Source organism: Chiloscyllium plagiosum, chromosome 12, assembly GCF_004010195.1.
Source record: "Chiloscyllium plagiosum isolate BGI_BamShark_2017 chromosome 12, ASM401019v2, whole genome shotgun sequence".
In the NCBI taxonomy this organism is placed as follows: Eukaryota; Metazoa; Chordata; class Chondrichthyes; order Orectolobiformes; family Hemiscylliidae; genus Chiloscyllium; species Chiloscyllium plagiosum.
Genome location: NC_057721.1, coordinates 54,245,615 through 54,261,544, shown reverse-complemented (window position 1 = coordinate 54,261,544; position 15,930 = coordinate 54,245,615). Strand labels below are relative to the sequence as shown.

At 41.0% G+C, this 15,930-nt stretch overlaps 1 pseudogene; it reads right to left on the bottom strand.

The window, feature by feature from the left end:
• Positions 1 to 8,032: 8,032 nt before the first annotated feature.
• Positions 8,033 to 14,692, bottom strand: LOC122555516 (annotated as a pseudogene).
• Between the last annotated feature and the right edge of the window lie 1,238 nt (positions 14,693 to 15,930).

The following is a 15,930-nucleotide window of genomic DNA, read 5'->3' as shown; positions in this document are numbered from 1 at the left end:
GGTTGGTAGGTGAGGACCAGTGGAGTTCTGTCCTGGTGGCGGTTGGAGGGGCAGGGCTCAAGGGCGGAGGAACGGGAAGTGGAGGAGATACGGTGGAGAGTATCGTCGACCACGTCTGGGGGGAAATTGCGGTCTTTGAAGAAAGAGGCCATCTGGGTTGTTCAGTATTGGAACTGGTCCTCCTGGGAGCAGATGCAGCGGAGATGAAGGAATTGGGAATATGGGATGGTGTTTTTATAGGGGGCAGGGTGGGAGGAGGTGTAGTCTAGGTAGCTGTGGGAGTCAGTCAGTTTATAGTAAATGTCCGTGTTGATTCGGTCACGCAAGATAGAAATGGAGAGGTCTAGGAAGGGGAGGGAGGAGTCTGAGACGGTCCAGGTAAATTTGAGGTTGGGGTGGAAGGTGTTGGTAAAGTGGATGAACTGTTCAACCTCCTCATGGGAGCACGAGGCAGCGCCGATACAGTCATTGATGTAGCGGAGGAAAAGGTTAATGAACACATCAGGACTAAGTATGAAGTGTAATTATTTTAATACTCGGAGAATAACAAATAAGGCAGATGAGCTTTGAGCCTGGATTAGTACATTGGGCTTTGATGTGCAGCCAGTACAGAAAAACTTGGTTGAGAGAAAGACAGGACTGACAGCTCAACATTCCATGCTTTCGATGTTTTTAGCATGGTAGAGCAAGATGTAAAAGGAGAAGGGAATTGCATTGCTGAGTACAGAGAACCTCACAGCTGCACCATGAGAGGACATCTTGGAGGGCTCACCCAGCGAGACCAGATGGGTAGAACTCAGGAAAAAGAAAGCTGCAATCACTATGATGAGGTTATTTAATCGGCCCCCCAAGAGCCAGCAGGAACTAGAGGAACAGATATGTAAGCAGATCATGGAAAGATGTGAAAACAATAGAGTTATGGTAGTTGGTGATTTAATTTTTGTGAGCAGTACGGACAGATTATAGCATACAAAGTGCATCAGGGTAATAGGACAGAGCAATGTTACAGCAGCAGAGAAGGTGCACAGACAGTGAGATTAACTTTAAACACGAAGTTAAAAATCACACAACATCAGGCTATAGTCAAACAGGTTTATTTGGAAGGATCAGCTACCTGATGAAGGAGCAGCGCTCCAAAAGCTAGTGCTTCCAGATAAACCTGTTAGACTATAATCTGGTGTTTGGGTGGTTTCTAACTTTGTCCACCCCAATTCAACACTGATGCCATCCCATCATTAAATATGAAGCTGTCCAACCAAAGAAGTGGCTGTTAGACCTTGTATTGGGGAATGAGCCTGAGCAGGTGATCAAAGTTTCACTGAATGTGCATTTTGGGAAAAGTAATTATTATCCCATAAGTTTTAAGATGGTTATGAAAATGGATCAGACTGGTCCTTGGGTGAAAATGCTCAATTGGAAGGACGTATTCGGCAGGAACTGCAAAAATTGGATTGGGGACTGAGATTTGAAGGTAGATCTATATCTGATATGAAGAAGTCTTTTAAAGGCATGTTGACTGGAATTCAAGACCAGCATATTCCTGTGAGAGTGTCAGTTCCCTTCAGCAACTTCTATATGTCAATTAGATCTCATCTCACTCTTATAAAATCCAAATAGTATAGGCCTAAACTGCTCAATCCATACCCATGATACCAAACCCTTATATGTGGAATCAATCTAGTGAATCTTCTCTGAACTGCCTCCTACATCCACTACATCATTCCTTAAGTGAGAGGACAGAAATTGTACTCATTATTCTAGGTGTGAGTTCACTAATGCCTTCTCCAGTTGCAGCAACACTTCCCTACTTTCACACTCCTTGTCTTTACCAATAAATGGGAGAAAGTGAGGACTGCAGCTGCAAGAGACCAGTGTCGAGAGTGTGGTGCTGGAAAAGCACAGTAGGTCTGGCAGCTTCCGAGGAGCAGGAGAAGTGATGTTTCGAGCATAAACCCTTCACCAGTAATGAGGCAGCCTCATTCCTGATGAAGGGATTATGCCCAAAATGTCAATTCTTCTGCTCCTCGGCTGTTGTCTGACCCTCTGTGCTTTTCCAGCACCACACTCTTGACTCTTTACCAATAAATGCCAAGATTCCATTTGCCTTATTATCTGCTAAATTTGCATACTAGTTAGCTGTCATTCATGTACAAGGACACCCAGATCCCGCTGTACTAAAGCACTTTGAAGTTTCTCTGCATTTACATAATCGGCTGCCTTCCTACTCCTCGGCTTCCCTCGCTTTCTGAATGAAGGTGTTATATTAGCATTCTTCCAACCCACAGAAATCTTTCTCATGCGTCCAGGAAATTTTGGAGTTTTGTAAACAATGGATCATTAATCTCTGTTGCCACTTCCTTGAAGACCTTGGGATGTCGGTCATCAGGCCCTGGCTACTTGCCTCCTTTAACTCCACTAGTTTGCTCAGTACGTTTTCCCCTAGTGATGATGATCGGTCCTGATCTATCACCTTCATCTCCTCCCCCACTCACCCATTGTACTCTATGCTACTTTCTCCCCACCCCCACCCTCCTCCAGTTTATCTCTTCACGCTTCAGGCTCTCTGCCTTTATTCCTGATGAAGGGCTTTTGCCCGAAACGTCGATTTCGCTGCTCCTTGGATGCTGCCTGAATTGCTGTGCTCTTCCAGCACCACTGATCCAGAATCTGGTTTCCAGCATCTGCAGTTTTTGTTTTTACCTAAGCTCCTCCCTTCCTATCGCCTCTGCATTACCTGTTACTATTAGGATGGTACTTGTGTCCTTCACTGTGAAAACTGAAGTAAAATACTGATTTACTGGCTCCATTATTTCTGTGCTCCCCATATTCACTCCTCAGTCTTATCTAGCAAGGGACCAGCTACGCTCTTCCTTTTTATACATTCATAAAGCTTTTCCTGTTTTATACATTGCACTAGTGTTCTTTCAGATTTAGATTGTTTTTAGATTTTCCATTTTTATTGTCACATGTACTCAAGTACAGGAGTACAGTGAAAGTGTATAATGTCACCATATATGTTGCCATCTGTGATATATTGTGTTATGAAATATTGTTATAGGCTGTCTTTATTAACTCACTCACCAGCTCGCAATATTCATTAATACCGCGTTCCCGTTCATTCATTCATAACCCTTTCCTAATCCATTATTTAATATAACACAGTCTCATTCGTTCATTCATAAAACCGCGGTTCTATCGTGTTCAAATTTACAATCAAACCCTTTCAAACCCATCACTGTATTCCCACATCTTATCAGCCCCTGCTACTAGCAGTGTTCACCTCAGCATACAGAACAATATCATCCCCATCAAGTCTCCATGAAGCAATATAATATTAATCAGCTCTTACCAACCATCTCCTGGACTGGAATAGATTAAAGAACCCGTTAAATACCTTTGAAATGGGCCATTGCCCTTTTAAGAAACTAACTGACAAAACATCCCTTGCATGAAATTGCATGATGAGTAAACCTCACACCGGCAAATACTAAATAAATCTCGCAACCCAGCTGCAGTAATCAGTTCAATATTCTTTATTTTTTTAATTACGATTTCTAACTTATTTAGAGCACATAGGCCTAGTATTTTTACTGACACTTGCTAATTTAAAAGACAAAAGGGCTAACATCTCCTAATTAGGCAAGTCGACTGGATGGACATCCCATCAGAAGTAGCAGCCAGCAGTTAGCATGTTTTAAACCATCCCCTTCAAAGCTTTGCGTACTATACATAAAAAAAATAACACTATAGAAATGAGATTTTAATATATGTAAGAACTGTGTATAAAGAACTGTACGAACTGTATTTCGGGATGCTATTGCTGCCTTGCGCTGTGATTGCTGAATAAACAAGCTGTTTTGGCCACTCACCAATTTTGGTCGTTATTTGAACATGATCCCACACATCTTCGGTAACAAGTCCAAAAAAAAGCTTCGATATAAAGTTGTAAGAGAAACGAGAGTTAAAATGTTAAACGTTGCATTTTATGACTTTGTTTTAGTAACCTTTTGTTGATCTTTAAAGCTTCCCCAATCTTCCGGCCTGCGACTCATCTTTGCAGTAAGGCATGCCTTAGTTTTAAGATTTTATATTATCTTTAATGTTCTTGCTTAGCCATTAACGTTTGTTGTGACTCTTATAATTTTTCTTCCTTTCTGAAATATATTTCACCTGGGAGCAATAGAATATCTCCTTAAACATCTGTCACTGCTCATCGACTGCCCTACCTTTCAGTCTTTGAGGAGAAAGTGAGGTCTGCAGATGCTGGAGATCAGAGCTGAAAATGTGTTGCTGGAAAAGCGCAGCAGGTCAGGCAGCATCCAGGGAACAGGAGAATCGACGTTTCGGGCAAATTCCTGGAGAAGGGCTTATGCTCGAAACATCGATTCTCCTGTTCCCTGGATGCTGCCTGACCTGCTGCGCTGTTCCAGCCTGCTCCGACTTTGCGTTTTTATGTATGTGCTGATGTTAGTAACATGGCCTGTCTGTACACCTAAATGTAGAATCTCCCAATTACATTTCTACACTATGTTATTTCTTCCAGTGTGGTGCCCTACCTATTGAGAGACCGTGGTTTGGACTGCACATTTTTCAACGGATTCCTTCCTCTCGCTCTGTTTCTGGCAACGCTTCATTTACCCAAGAAAAATTCCCACTGATAAGAAAAGAAGATGGTGTCTGTTACAATCCCTATCCCATCATTCAGTAATCTGTGCTGCTTTCAAAAAAAATCTGTTACGTATCAAATAGTGACATAGAGTAGTTTGTTTAAATTAATTATGGACCGGACCAGATCCCCTCAAAACTTTTCAAGAAAGTAGCCTGGGCCCTAACTTTGCTCGTTGCTTTAAGCAGGTGTAACATGGATATTCCAGGAGTGATGCAGCTGGGCCAACCACTGAGTTTTTGTGGGAAAAGATTTGCTAACCCACGATAGGCCCACAAAAGCAAATTGGCCAAATTGTACCAGGACACCCAGAATTCCCGAGCAGCTCACAAACTGGGTCAGGCGGCACGCCGACAATGGAATACACTTTAAGCTCCCATGGACATTAAGAGGCATTTGGATGGGTATGTGAGTAAGAAGGGTTTGGAGGGATTTGGGCCAGGTGCTGGCAGGTGGGACTAGATTGGGTTGGGATATCTGGTCGGCATGGATGGGTTGGACCGAAGGGTCTGTTTCCATGCTATACATCTCTATGACTCTAAGCGAGGGGACAGAAATTGTACTCACTACTCTAGGTCTGAACTCACTAATGCCTTCTCCAGTTACAGCAACACTTCCCTACTTTCACACTCTTAGTCTTTACCAATAAATGGGAGAAAGTGAGGACAGCAGATGCAAGAAATCAGTGTCAAGAGTGTGGTGCTGGAAAAGCACAGCAGGTCAGGCAGCATCTGAGGAGCAGGAGAAGTGATGTTTCGAACATAAACCCTTCACCAGGAACGAGGAAGCCTCATTCTCGATGAAGGGATTATGCTCAAAACATCGATTCTCCTGCTCCTCAGATGTTGCCTGACCTGCTTTTCCAGCACCATACTATATTCTCGACTCTTTATCAATAAATGCCAAGATTCCATTTGTTTATTATCTGCTAAACTTGCATACTAGTTTTCTGCGATTCATGTACAAGGGCACCCAGATCCTGCTGCACTAAAGCACTTTGAAGTTTCTCTGTATTTGCATAATAGATTGTCTTCCTACTCCTCAGCTTCCCTTACCTTCTGAAAGAAGGTGTTATATTAGCATTCTTCCAACCCACAGAAATCTTTCCCATGCCCAGGAAATTTTGGAGTTTTGTAAACAATGGATCATTAATCTCTGTTGCCACTTCCTTGAAGACCTTGGGATGTCGGTCATCAGGCCCTGGGAACTTGCCTTCTTTAACTCCAATAGTTGCTCAGTACATTTTCCTCTAGTGATGATGATCTCCCTTTCTATCACCTTTCCATTACCTGTTACTATTGGGATGGTACTTGTGTCCTTTACTGTGAAAACTGAAGTAAAATATTGATTTACCGGCTCCATTATTTCTGTGCTCCCCACTATTCACTCCTCAGTCTTATCTAGCAAGGGACCAGCATTCACATTAGCTACACTCTTCATTTTTATACATTCATAAAGCTTTTCCTGTTTTTATATTTTGCACTGGTTTTATTTCAGATTTAGATTTTTTCTGATTTTTATTGTCACGTATACTCAAGTACAGGAGTACAGTGAAAAGTGTACACATAGTGCCAACTTGGGTACCAAGGTACAAAGAAAAGGCTCAGGTAGTTAGAGAAATGGGAATTAAAAAGTTAAGCAATACATTTATCTATTGTGTTTTTTTTTAGTACCTTTTGTTAATCTTAAAACTTCCCCCAACCTTCCAGCCTGCCGCTCATCTTTGCACAGTGGCATGCCTTAATATAAGGTTTTTAGACCTTATATTATCCTTAATGCTCTTGTTTAGCATTAATATTTATTGTGACTCTTATAATCTTCCTTCCTTTCTGAAATACATCTCAGCATGGATGTCATGATTTGGAGATGCCAGTGTTGGACTAGGGTGTACAAAGTTAAATATCACAAAATATCAGGTCCTAGTCCAACTGGTTTATTTGGAAACACTAGCTTTCAGAGCACTGTTCTTTCATCAGGACCACCTGCTGAAGAAGCAGCGCTCCAAAAGGTAGTGCTTCCAAATAATCTGTTGGACTATAACCTGGTGTTGTGTGATTTTTAACTTTCAGCATGGAGCAATTGAATATCATCAACTGTCCTACCTTTTAGTCTTCCCAGCCAGGCTACTAGGGTCAGCTCTATCCCTATGCCTAAGTAATCACCTTTATTTAAGGTGTGGGACTTCTTTCTTATTCTCCAACTGAATTTGAAATTCTATCATGTTATGATGCCTCTTCCCAAGAGGATCCTTTACTATGAGATCAGTCATTAATCCCACCTCATTACACAATACCAAACTCAGAATAGTCTGCTCCCTGGTTGTCATTTGGAGGAAGATGTTGTGGAACCAATCTCTAATACATTTAATGAGCTCTCCCTCGAGGCTACCTTTGCTAATTTGATTAATCTAACTCTACCTAATCCAGTTTACCCTGACATCAGGGAAACAATACACCATGCAGGACTCTTGACTAATGTATGGAGAGAAACTGGAGGGGTTCACCTGATATTCACCACATTTTAGAAGAATTGGGGGCGGAGGGAATGAATCTTCAAGAAATGTATAAAATCCAAACAGGACAAACTTAGAAATGATGCTCCCAATGCATGGGACTCCAAAACCAACAGTCAGACTCTAAAGACTGAAACAAGAAGATTTTTTTTCCCCACCTGGACTGATAAACTCTTGGAATTCTCAGCAACAGAAAGTGGTTGAATCCAAAACAGAGTTAGTGTAGTTCTCAGGGCTAAAGGATTCAAAGGTTATGTGGAAAGCCTAAGTATAAGGTACTGGGTTGGTTGATCAAACATGATCATATTGAACGGCAAAACAGGCTCAGAGGCCTGCTCCTATTGTCTATGTTTTTATCTCCCAACTGTATGTCTACTCTTTATTGTTCCCCACTTTGTGGTGCCTTACCTATTGTTGTGGACTGCACATTTTTCAATGGATTCCTTCCTCTCACACTGTGTCTGGCATGTTCTTCATTTACCTGAGGAAAATTCCCACTGATAAAAAGAAAGATGGTGTTTGCTACAATCCCTATCCCATAATACAGTACTCTATGTTGCTTTGGAAAAATTCTCTGTTACACAGCAAACAGTTTGTTTGAGTTACATTCTTTCAGTTAAAATGGACGTTTTGAACGCAAAAGTAAAATACTATTTGGCTCCAACCATAATGAATGCACCCACACATGAATAATTTTAAAATTATCATTTGTTTAAAAATGGGTTCTCATCCATGTTAGAAAATGCATATTAATTTAAGGCAAGTATATAAATCTAAGTTTTCTGATTTCACAGATTTTGAATCCACGGTAACAAAAACCTGTTTAGAATGAATTTAATACATAGTTTATTTCTTTATTTATTTCCAGAAGAACACACATATGAAAGAAGTACATCTATTTCATTTATTACAATGATTCGCTCAGGGTGTAAATTATGTGGCAAGTAATGTGCTATCGTCATCTCCCAGGCATCTACAAATGCCACATTGATGCCTGTGAACATCTTTCTCATCAGGGTATCAAGCTGGTAGGAGTACCAGTCACTGTTATACAGACTGACATCTCCTGGAAGGGCCTGCACATTGGCAGTCTTCAATACAACCACTGTATCTGGACTCCTCCCTTGTAACTGCAAAATTGACCTGTGGATATTCTGTAGTCTTCTGATGTAAACTTACACTGGAAAAGTGCTGAAATGAGACCATAAGGTGATAGCTATGACCGTGCCATTTCCTCCTTTAATTTCATCCAGTTCATTTGCAATGTAGTGTAGGTCCTGGCTCGAAACAGTGTTGAATCGGATTGGTGGGCCATGGGGATGATATTCTACCAGGATAGTGTGTTCCAAATCCACAGCAAGATGAGGGCCTATGTCTTTTGGATTGTGAAGATCAAATATTTTGAGACCTAAAACAGAATATGATTATTTCAAATGCGATGCCACAATATTGTCGACGTTAATAGGTTTGAAATAGGAAGGGTATATTGTTTCAAACAGAACACCTAAATGTAGCCACAGATTTTCAAACATGCTCATGTCATGAGTGAGAGTCATAATCGTAATGTGACATCTTACAACAAACACAGACCAGCTGACAAACAATCATACACCAATATCCCATTAGTTTACTTCAATCTAGTTTGTTAATCACTTATTTTTCTTTTATGTACAGGACATTGGTGAGGCCACATCTGGAATACCACATTCAACGCTGGCTTTCGTGTTATAGAAAAGATGTGATAGATTTTCAAAGATGTTGCCAGGTTTGGAGAGTCTGAGCTATAGGAGACTCTGAATAGGCTGGTGCTATTTTTCCTGGATCATCAGAGGCTGAGAGGTGATCTTACAGAAGTTTATAAAATCATAAGAGGCATGGATATGGTGAATAGTGTATGTCTTTTCCCCAGTGCAAGAGAGTCCAAAAGTAGAGGGCATAGGTTGAAGGTGAGAGGGGAAAGATTTAAATGGGATCTACATTTTTCACACAGAGGGTGGTATGTGTGTGCGGAATAAGCTGCCAGAGTGGGTAGTGGAGACTTGAACCATTACAAAATTTAAAAGGCATTTGGATAGGTCTGTGAACAGGAAGGATTTGGAGGGAGATAGGCCAAATGCTGGCAAATCGGACTAGCTTAATGTAGAATATCTGATCAGCAAGGATAAGTTTGATTGAAGGGGCTGTTTCCATGCTGTATATCTCTATGGCTATGTTTCTTCATCTTAAACTGATGCACAATTCTAGACCAGCCCGAACTGCTGCCCTATTCGCAATGTGCTGCCAATGCTAGCTAGCTCAGTTGGTTGGGCAGCTGCTTTGTACTACAGAGTGATGCTAGGAACATGGATTCTATCCCTGAGAAAAGCAGAAATTGATGGATAAGCTCAGCAGGTCTGGCAGCATCTGAAGAGAGAAATCAGGGTTAACATTTTGGGTTAAGTGACTCTTCCTCAGAACTGTTCCTGCACTGGCTGAGGTGACCATGAGGGCTCTCCTTCTCAATCTCTCCGTTTGCCTGAGGCATGGTGGTGGTTTAACCTGAGGGTCACCAGGTGTCTCTCTGTAATGAGAGAGCAGTCCTATGGTCCTGTAGGACTACAATTACCTTACTTGGTATTAGTTAGGCACAGTGGACTATGAAATTCAATTGCCGTATCCCTGATGAAGGGCTTATGGCCAAAATGTTGATTCTCCTGCTTCTTGGATGCTGCCTGACTGGCTGTGCTTTTTCAGCACCACACTCTCGACTAAGAAATTCAATGTTACTGATGTCATCTGAAACATTTTCTATCAGGTGATCACAGTTAACAAAGACTGTCGCGTTTCCTGCAACTATTACTCAATTTCTTCTCCACACCTAAATTCCTTTGGTCCCTGTCTAACTATTTGCCTCAGAGCTCGTACTGTTCTGTTCTGTATTCCACTTCCAACATTTGTTTGTCATTACTATTTTATTTTATCTTATAAACAATAATTTTCCTGCTTTTCTTTCCTTTCATTTGTTATTTCTTTCATAAATATTGCATTATCCATTGATACACATTTTGTATCACTTTTAAAACCTAAGGCAGAACATCAAAATGGCTGACAACATTGCACGGATCGGATATTGACGCCTGGTCCAATCAGGGAGAGGACAATGCTGGATGACGAAAGGAAGTATATTCCAAGAGCTACAGCAACTCATATCAGTGAGGGAAATTAGAAGCTTGAGCTGGGAGGAGAGACATTGCACAGAATGAGACTGAGGATTCATGGTTGAGGTTTTCAGCCAGGGCCAGAAGTTTGTTCTGACACTATCTAGATGAATCAGAACAATCACTACAATTGTTTCAGACACAGGGACCCACTGCAAAGATTTACAGAAGCTCAGGGTCTGCCATTGGAAGAAAGGGAGGTTGAAGCTGGGTCTGGAACCTAGGAACATTTCGGAGAAGCAGTGAGGGGGCAAACTTGGGGCTACTGAGCTGTAGAATCATTAGATGTGTAACCATGAATGAAACAGATCTTTTGAAATGGTCAGAAACATTTTTAATTGAATAACTGGATTTACCATACTGCTGTATCTGTTCAATACACCACACAGTCATCAGGAATCCTTAACAGTTAGGATGCAGGATGAACATCAGATATATGATCTCAGATGCCAAAGATGCTAGTCTTGCATAGACACTTGTTAGAGTCTCCACACCTCCAGTTACTCTTCAATCCCAAATGCATTATCCTTCACATAATGCTACATAATCATTGTTCATTTATACTTCATGCCATGGCATAAGGTCATATATATATCAGAAGAGAACATAACAGAACAGAAGCAGCATACCTAATGACAGAGAACACTGGAGATGTCAGGATGGCACTGTGCCCATTCTTACTTCCCCATTGGGGGATGTGCCCATTCTTACTTCCCAATAACCCTTGCACTGCTACTTGGCATGAAGTGCAAGATGCAGATAGTAGGATTATGGAGATCTTGCTTTCCAACTAATCTCACCCCAATTCCTCTGGCTCCAATTGTCGGCTTTCAGATATTAAAGAACAGAAACTTAGAGAATAGACCAGGAGTAGGCCACTCAGCTCCACCATTCATTCTGACAGTGGCTGATCATCCATCTCAGGAACCTTTTCCCACTTCTCCCCATGTTCTTTGATCCCTTTGGCCCCAAGTGCTACATCAAACTCCTTCTTGAAATCACATGACATTTTCACCTCAATTGCTTCCTGTGGTAGGGAATTCCACAGGCTCATCATTCCTCAGGTGAAGAAAGATTTCATCTTTATCCTAAATGGTCTACCCACATCCATGGACTGTGGTTTGGGCTCCATCAACAATGACATCCTTCCTGCACCTGTCCTGTATAGTCCAGTTAGAATGGTAAAGGTTTCAATGAGATCCACCTGATTGTTCTGAATTCCAGTGAATATAATCCTAAACGATTCAATCTCCTCATATGTCAGCCCTGCCATCCCAGGAAGCAGTCTGGGAAGACTTCACTGCACTCCTCTATCGCAAGAACATTCTTCCTCAGCTAAGGAGACTAAAACTGCATACCATACTCCAGGTGTGGTCTCACCAATGTACTGTATAATTGCAGCAGGACATACCTGCAAATCATTGCACTATGAAGGTCAAAATATCAATTTGCAATTTTACTGCCTACTGCACCTGCATACTTACCCTCAGCAACTGGTACATGAGGACACCCAATTCCTATGCTCCAACAATGCCCATTGCACATTGCCCTCTCTCAACATATAGCCATTCAGATAACAACGCACCTTCATAGTTTTGCTCCCAAAGTGGATAACTTCACATTTATCCCATTTGCCAATTCCTTCAGCTTGTCCAAATCAAAGTGAAGCTTCTCTCATCCTCCTCACAACTCACCTTCCTAATCAGCTTTGTGTCATTGTCACCTTGGTGATATTGTATTTAGTTCCCTCATCTGTGAACAGCTGGAACCCAGCACTGAGTTACTCCATTGTCTGCCATTCAGAAAAAGTCCCATTTATTCCTACTCTTTGTTTCCTGTCTGCCAACCTGTTTCTATCTATCTATCTCAATACAATACCCCTAATCTGATGTGTTCTCATTTTACATGCTAATCTCTGTCAAAAACCTCTGAAAGTCCAAATAAACTACATCCACTGCCGCTACTCCATGAACTCTATAGGTTTTATCCTTGTAGAATTCTGAAAGATTGGTCAAGAATTCCTCCCTTTCATAAATCCATGCTGACACTGGCTGATCACGCCACTGTTTTCCAAGTGCTCAGCAATTAAATCTTTTATAATGGACTTTAGCATTTTCTGCACTGTTGATATTAAGCTGATTGGTCTACAATACCCACATTTCTCTCTGTCTCCTTTCTTAAATAGGGTGGTTACTTCAGCAATCCTCTAATCTGTAGGAACTGATCCAGAGTCCATAGAATCAGGACAATGCCCACCAGTGCAATCATTATTGCTAGGACCATTTCCTTAAGTACTTTGGGATGTCAGGCCTTGGAGATTTAACTGCCTTCAATTACTCCAAAATAATTTACCTATAAATATTGATTATAGGTAAATCAATATTTACCTATAAATCAAATATAGGTTTGATTTCTCCCTCACACTAAACCCTACTTTCTCCAACATTTCTGATGTTACTTTTGTGAACAAAGCATTTATTTCACCCTCCATTATAAATTCTCCTCTATGGGACTTACATTTATGTCCAATCATTTTTCTCTCCACCTATAGAAACTGTCTGCTCAATGACAGAAATCTTTGGAGGAATAAAAGTTAACAGTGCACTGCTAATGAAGAAGCATCATTATTTGAACCAAAACTTGCTATAACTAATGTAAACAGTGGCATACTAGAGGCCCGTATAGAATCAGGAAAAGCATGTGGTGGATTAATGAGGGCCAATAGGCTGCAGTCAAATCACTGAGGAAAAGTTACCTCACGCACTAGCTCACCAGAGTGTGACATCAATAAGTTCTATACTCAAAAAGCTTTAACTTTGGGGTAGCACGGTGGCTTAGTGGTTAGCATTGCTGCCTCACAGCACCAGGGACATGGATTCGTTTCCACTTCAGGTGACTGTCTGTGTGGAGTTTGCAGATTCTCCCCACGTCTGCTTGAGGTTGCTCTGGTTTCCTCCCACATTCCAAAGATGTGCAGATTAGTGAACTGGCCCTGCTAAATTGTCCATAGTGTTTGGGGATGTGTAGGTTGTGTGCATTAGTTAGGGGTAAATATAGGATAATAGGATAACGGAATGGGTTTGAGTGGGTTACTCTTCCGAGGGTTGGTGTGGACTTGTTGGGCCGAAGACCCTGTTTCCAAATGTAGAGATCCTAAGTTCTAATTCTGTTTCTCTCTTCACCGGTTTGGACTGAGGTGGACAAGAGCAGAAGTCACATGACACTAGGTTTATTTGAAATCATAAGCTTTCAGATCACTGTTCCTTCATTAGGTAGAGTGAAGAGAAGCACACTGACACAGAATTTGTCGGCAGAGAGATCATAGGATTGTACAAACTCACACCATTGTACGACCCTTTGATCTCTCTGCCTGTAAATTCTATGCCTGTGCACTTCTTTTCACTCCATTTAGGTAAAAACAAGGACTGAAGATGCTGGAAACCAGATTCTAGATTAGAGTGGTGCTGGAAAAGCACAGCAGTTCAGGCAGCATCCGAGGAGCAGGAAAATCGACGTTTCAGGCAAAAGCCCTTCATCAGGAATAGAGGCAGAGTGCCTGCAGGGTGGAGAGATAAATGAGAGGAGGGTGGGTGTGGGGAGAATGTAGCATAGAGTACACTCCATCTGACAAAGCAACAGCGCTCCAAAAGTTTGTGATTTCAAATAAACCTGTTGGACTATAACCTGGTGTCGTGTGACTTCTGACCTCAAATAAAATTGTTAATAAAATCCTCAAAGATAAAAGGTGTTATTGTTAAGTTGAAATAAAGTGGTTTTGCAATACATATTTTTACACATTTCATACTGAGTGGATCAGAAGGGTATAAGAGCAGACCAAAACAATTTCTCAAGAGGATTTTGATCTTTTTGATTGCTTCACCTGCACTTTATTGGATGCTGAGTTACTTTAGATATTTTTCCTAAATCCTGAGGTATTTCTCAGTCATTTTCCAATTGCTTTCCCTTATTCAGGTGTGTGCTTTAGCCAATTATAAATGTCATGTACAGTTAATTCATGAAGCATTCTACATGTAAGATAGATAGATAAAATACAAGTGATTAACTAGATTAAACAGACAACAAAAGACAAGCAGGCTGAGCTTAAGAAACCCAACCTGGAACGAATTCAGTCAAATATTCAAACCACTGATGAACAGTGGAATCTCCAAACAGAAACATTTTTTCCATGAAGACAGTCTGTAATCTTTGCAGGCGTGTCAAAGCAGTGAATATTGCAGGTTGTTGACATCCACTGGTCCTGATAATAAAAACCAGATGGTGACACCATGGGCTGTCCCTGGACACATTCTCCAAGAGGTGGAGTTGCAAATAAAAAGAAAATAAAGACAGAAATCACAATATCCTACTCATTCATCGATCAATACATTTTCAAAGTTTCAATTATGACAAATCTTAAATTTAACAATCATGCATTTACACATATTTTACCTGCATGAGGTGAAGGCTCCACCATTATATAACCTGTGGGAATGGTAATATAGCCCTTTTTATGTTTTTTGCACTGATAATGCAAAGATGTACCACATTAAACCAATGTATCACCATAAAGACCGGCATATACAGAAGGCAACCCAAATTTATTATTTAAGATAAAAGCTTACACCTCAAGAGAGTTAAATATATAAACCTTTAACTTGAGATTATTTTATCGAGTCATAGATTTTACAGTTAGTTATCATTAGACACCAGAGGGGAGAGAGGAGTTTTGGATGATACACGTCAAAGCAGGTTTCTCTCGACATTAATAGCAGGAAGATTTATTGCTCAACAGCCAACCAGTTTAACAGGAAACTGTCCTGCTTTGTGGGAAAGCCAATAGTACAAAACTTTAGCAAAAAAATCAGACAGCGGGTGGGGCAGGAGATATTGCAAATGATGGATCACAGGGTAAGGGTAGAGAAAGATAACAAGTAATTAGGGAGAAATGTAGAGCTCACAGAGAAGGGGCCAGGAGTGAGATCAGCCAGGGGAGCCATAACTTGGACATAGAAATGATTGGGTTAAATGATCCTGGGTGAAAAAGTAAGTTAATTTATTGGGCAACTGAAAAATATTCCTGCACCTCCAAGCACACAATCAGTAACATAAAAGGCACTAATCTTCAGGATATAGCTCTTCTTGCTGCTTTTACCTGCTTGGTTTCAATTCACAACTGCAGCGTGAAATACCTGGTTTTCAGCTGAAGTTAACTCGTGAGCATTGTGTAGGTTGTTCATGTTGCTTTTTCATTACAGATCTGCAAGGCCTTTTTGCTCAGTCACTACTCTATGCAAGATTATTCATGGTATATTGATTTTTGTTCTGAATGTTATTCTTATTTCACCCAACAATACACCTAAACATCATTAGCCATAGGGAATTGGGGCACCGTCCTACTGAGAATGACAAAATGCCAGATACTGCTGTAATGGGAGTTCATTACCTATCACAAACGACCTAGAAGTATAGCATGATCCATCAGCATCTGTCAAGGGAATAAAAAATGATCAGGTCTGGAACCTTCCTCACATGGTTCTGTCAGTAGTGAACCTGCA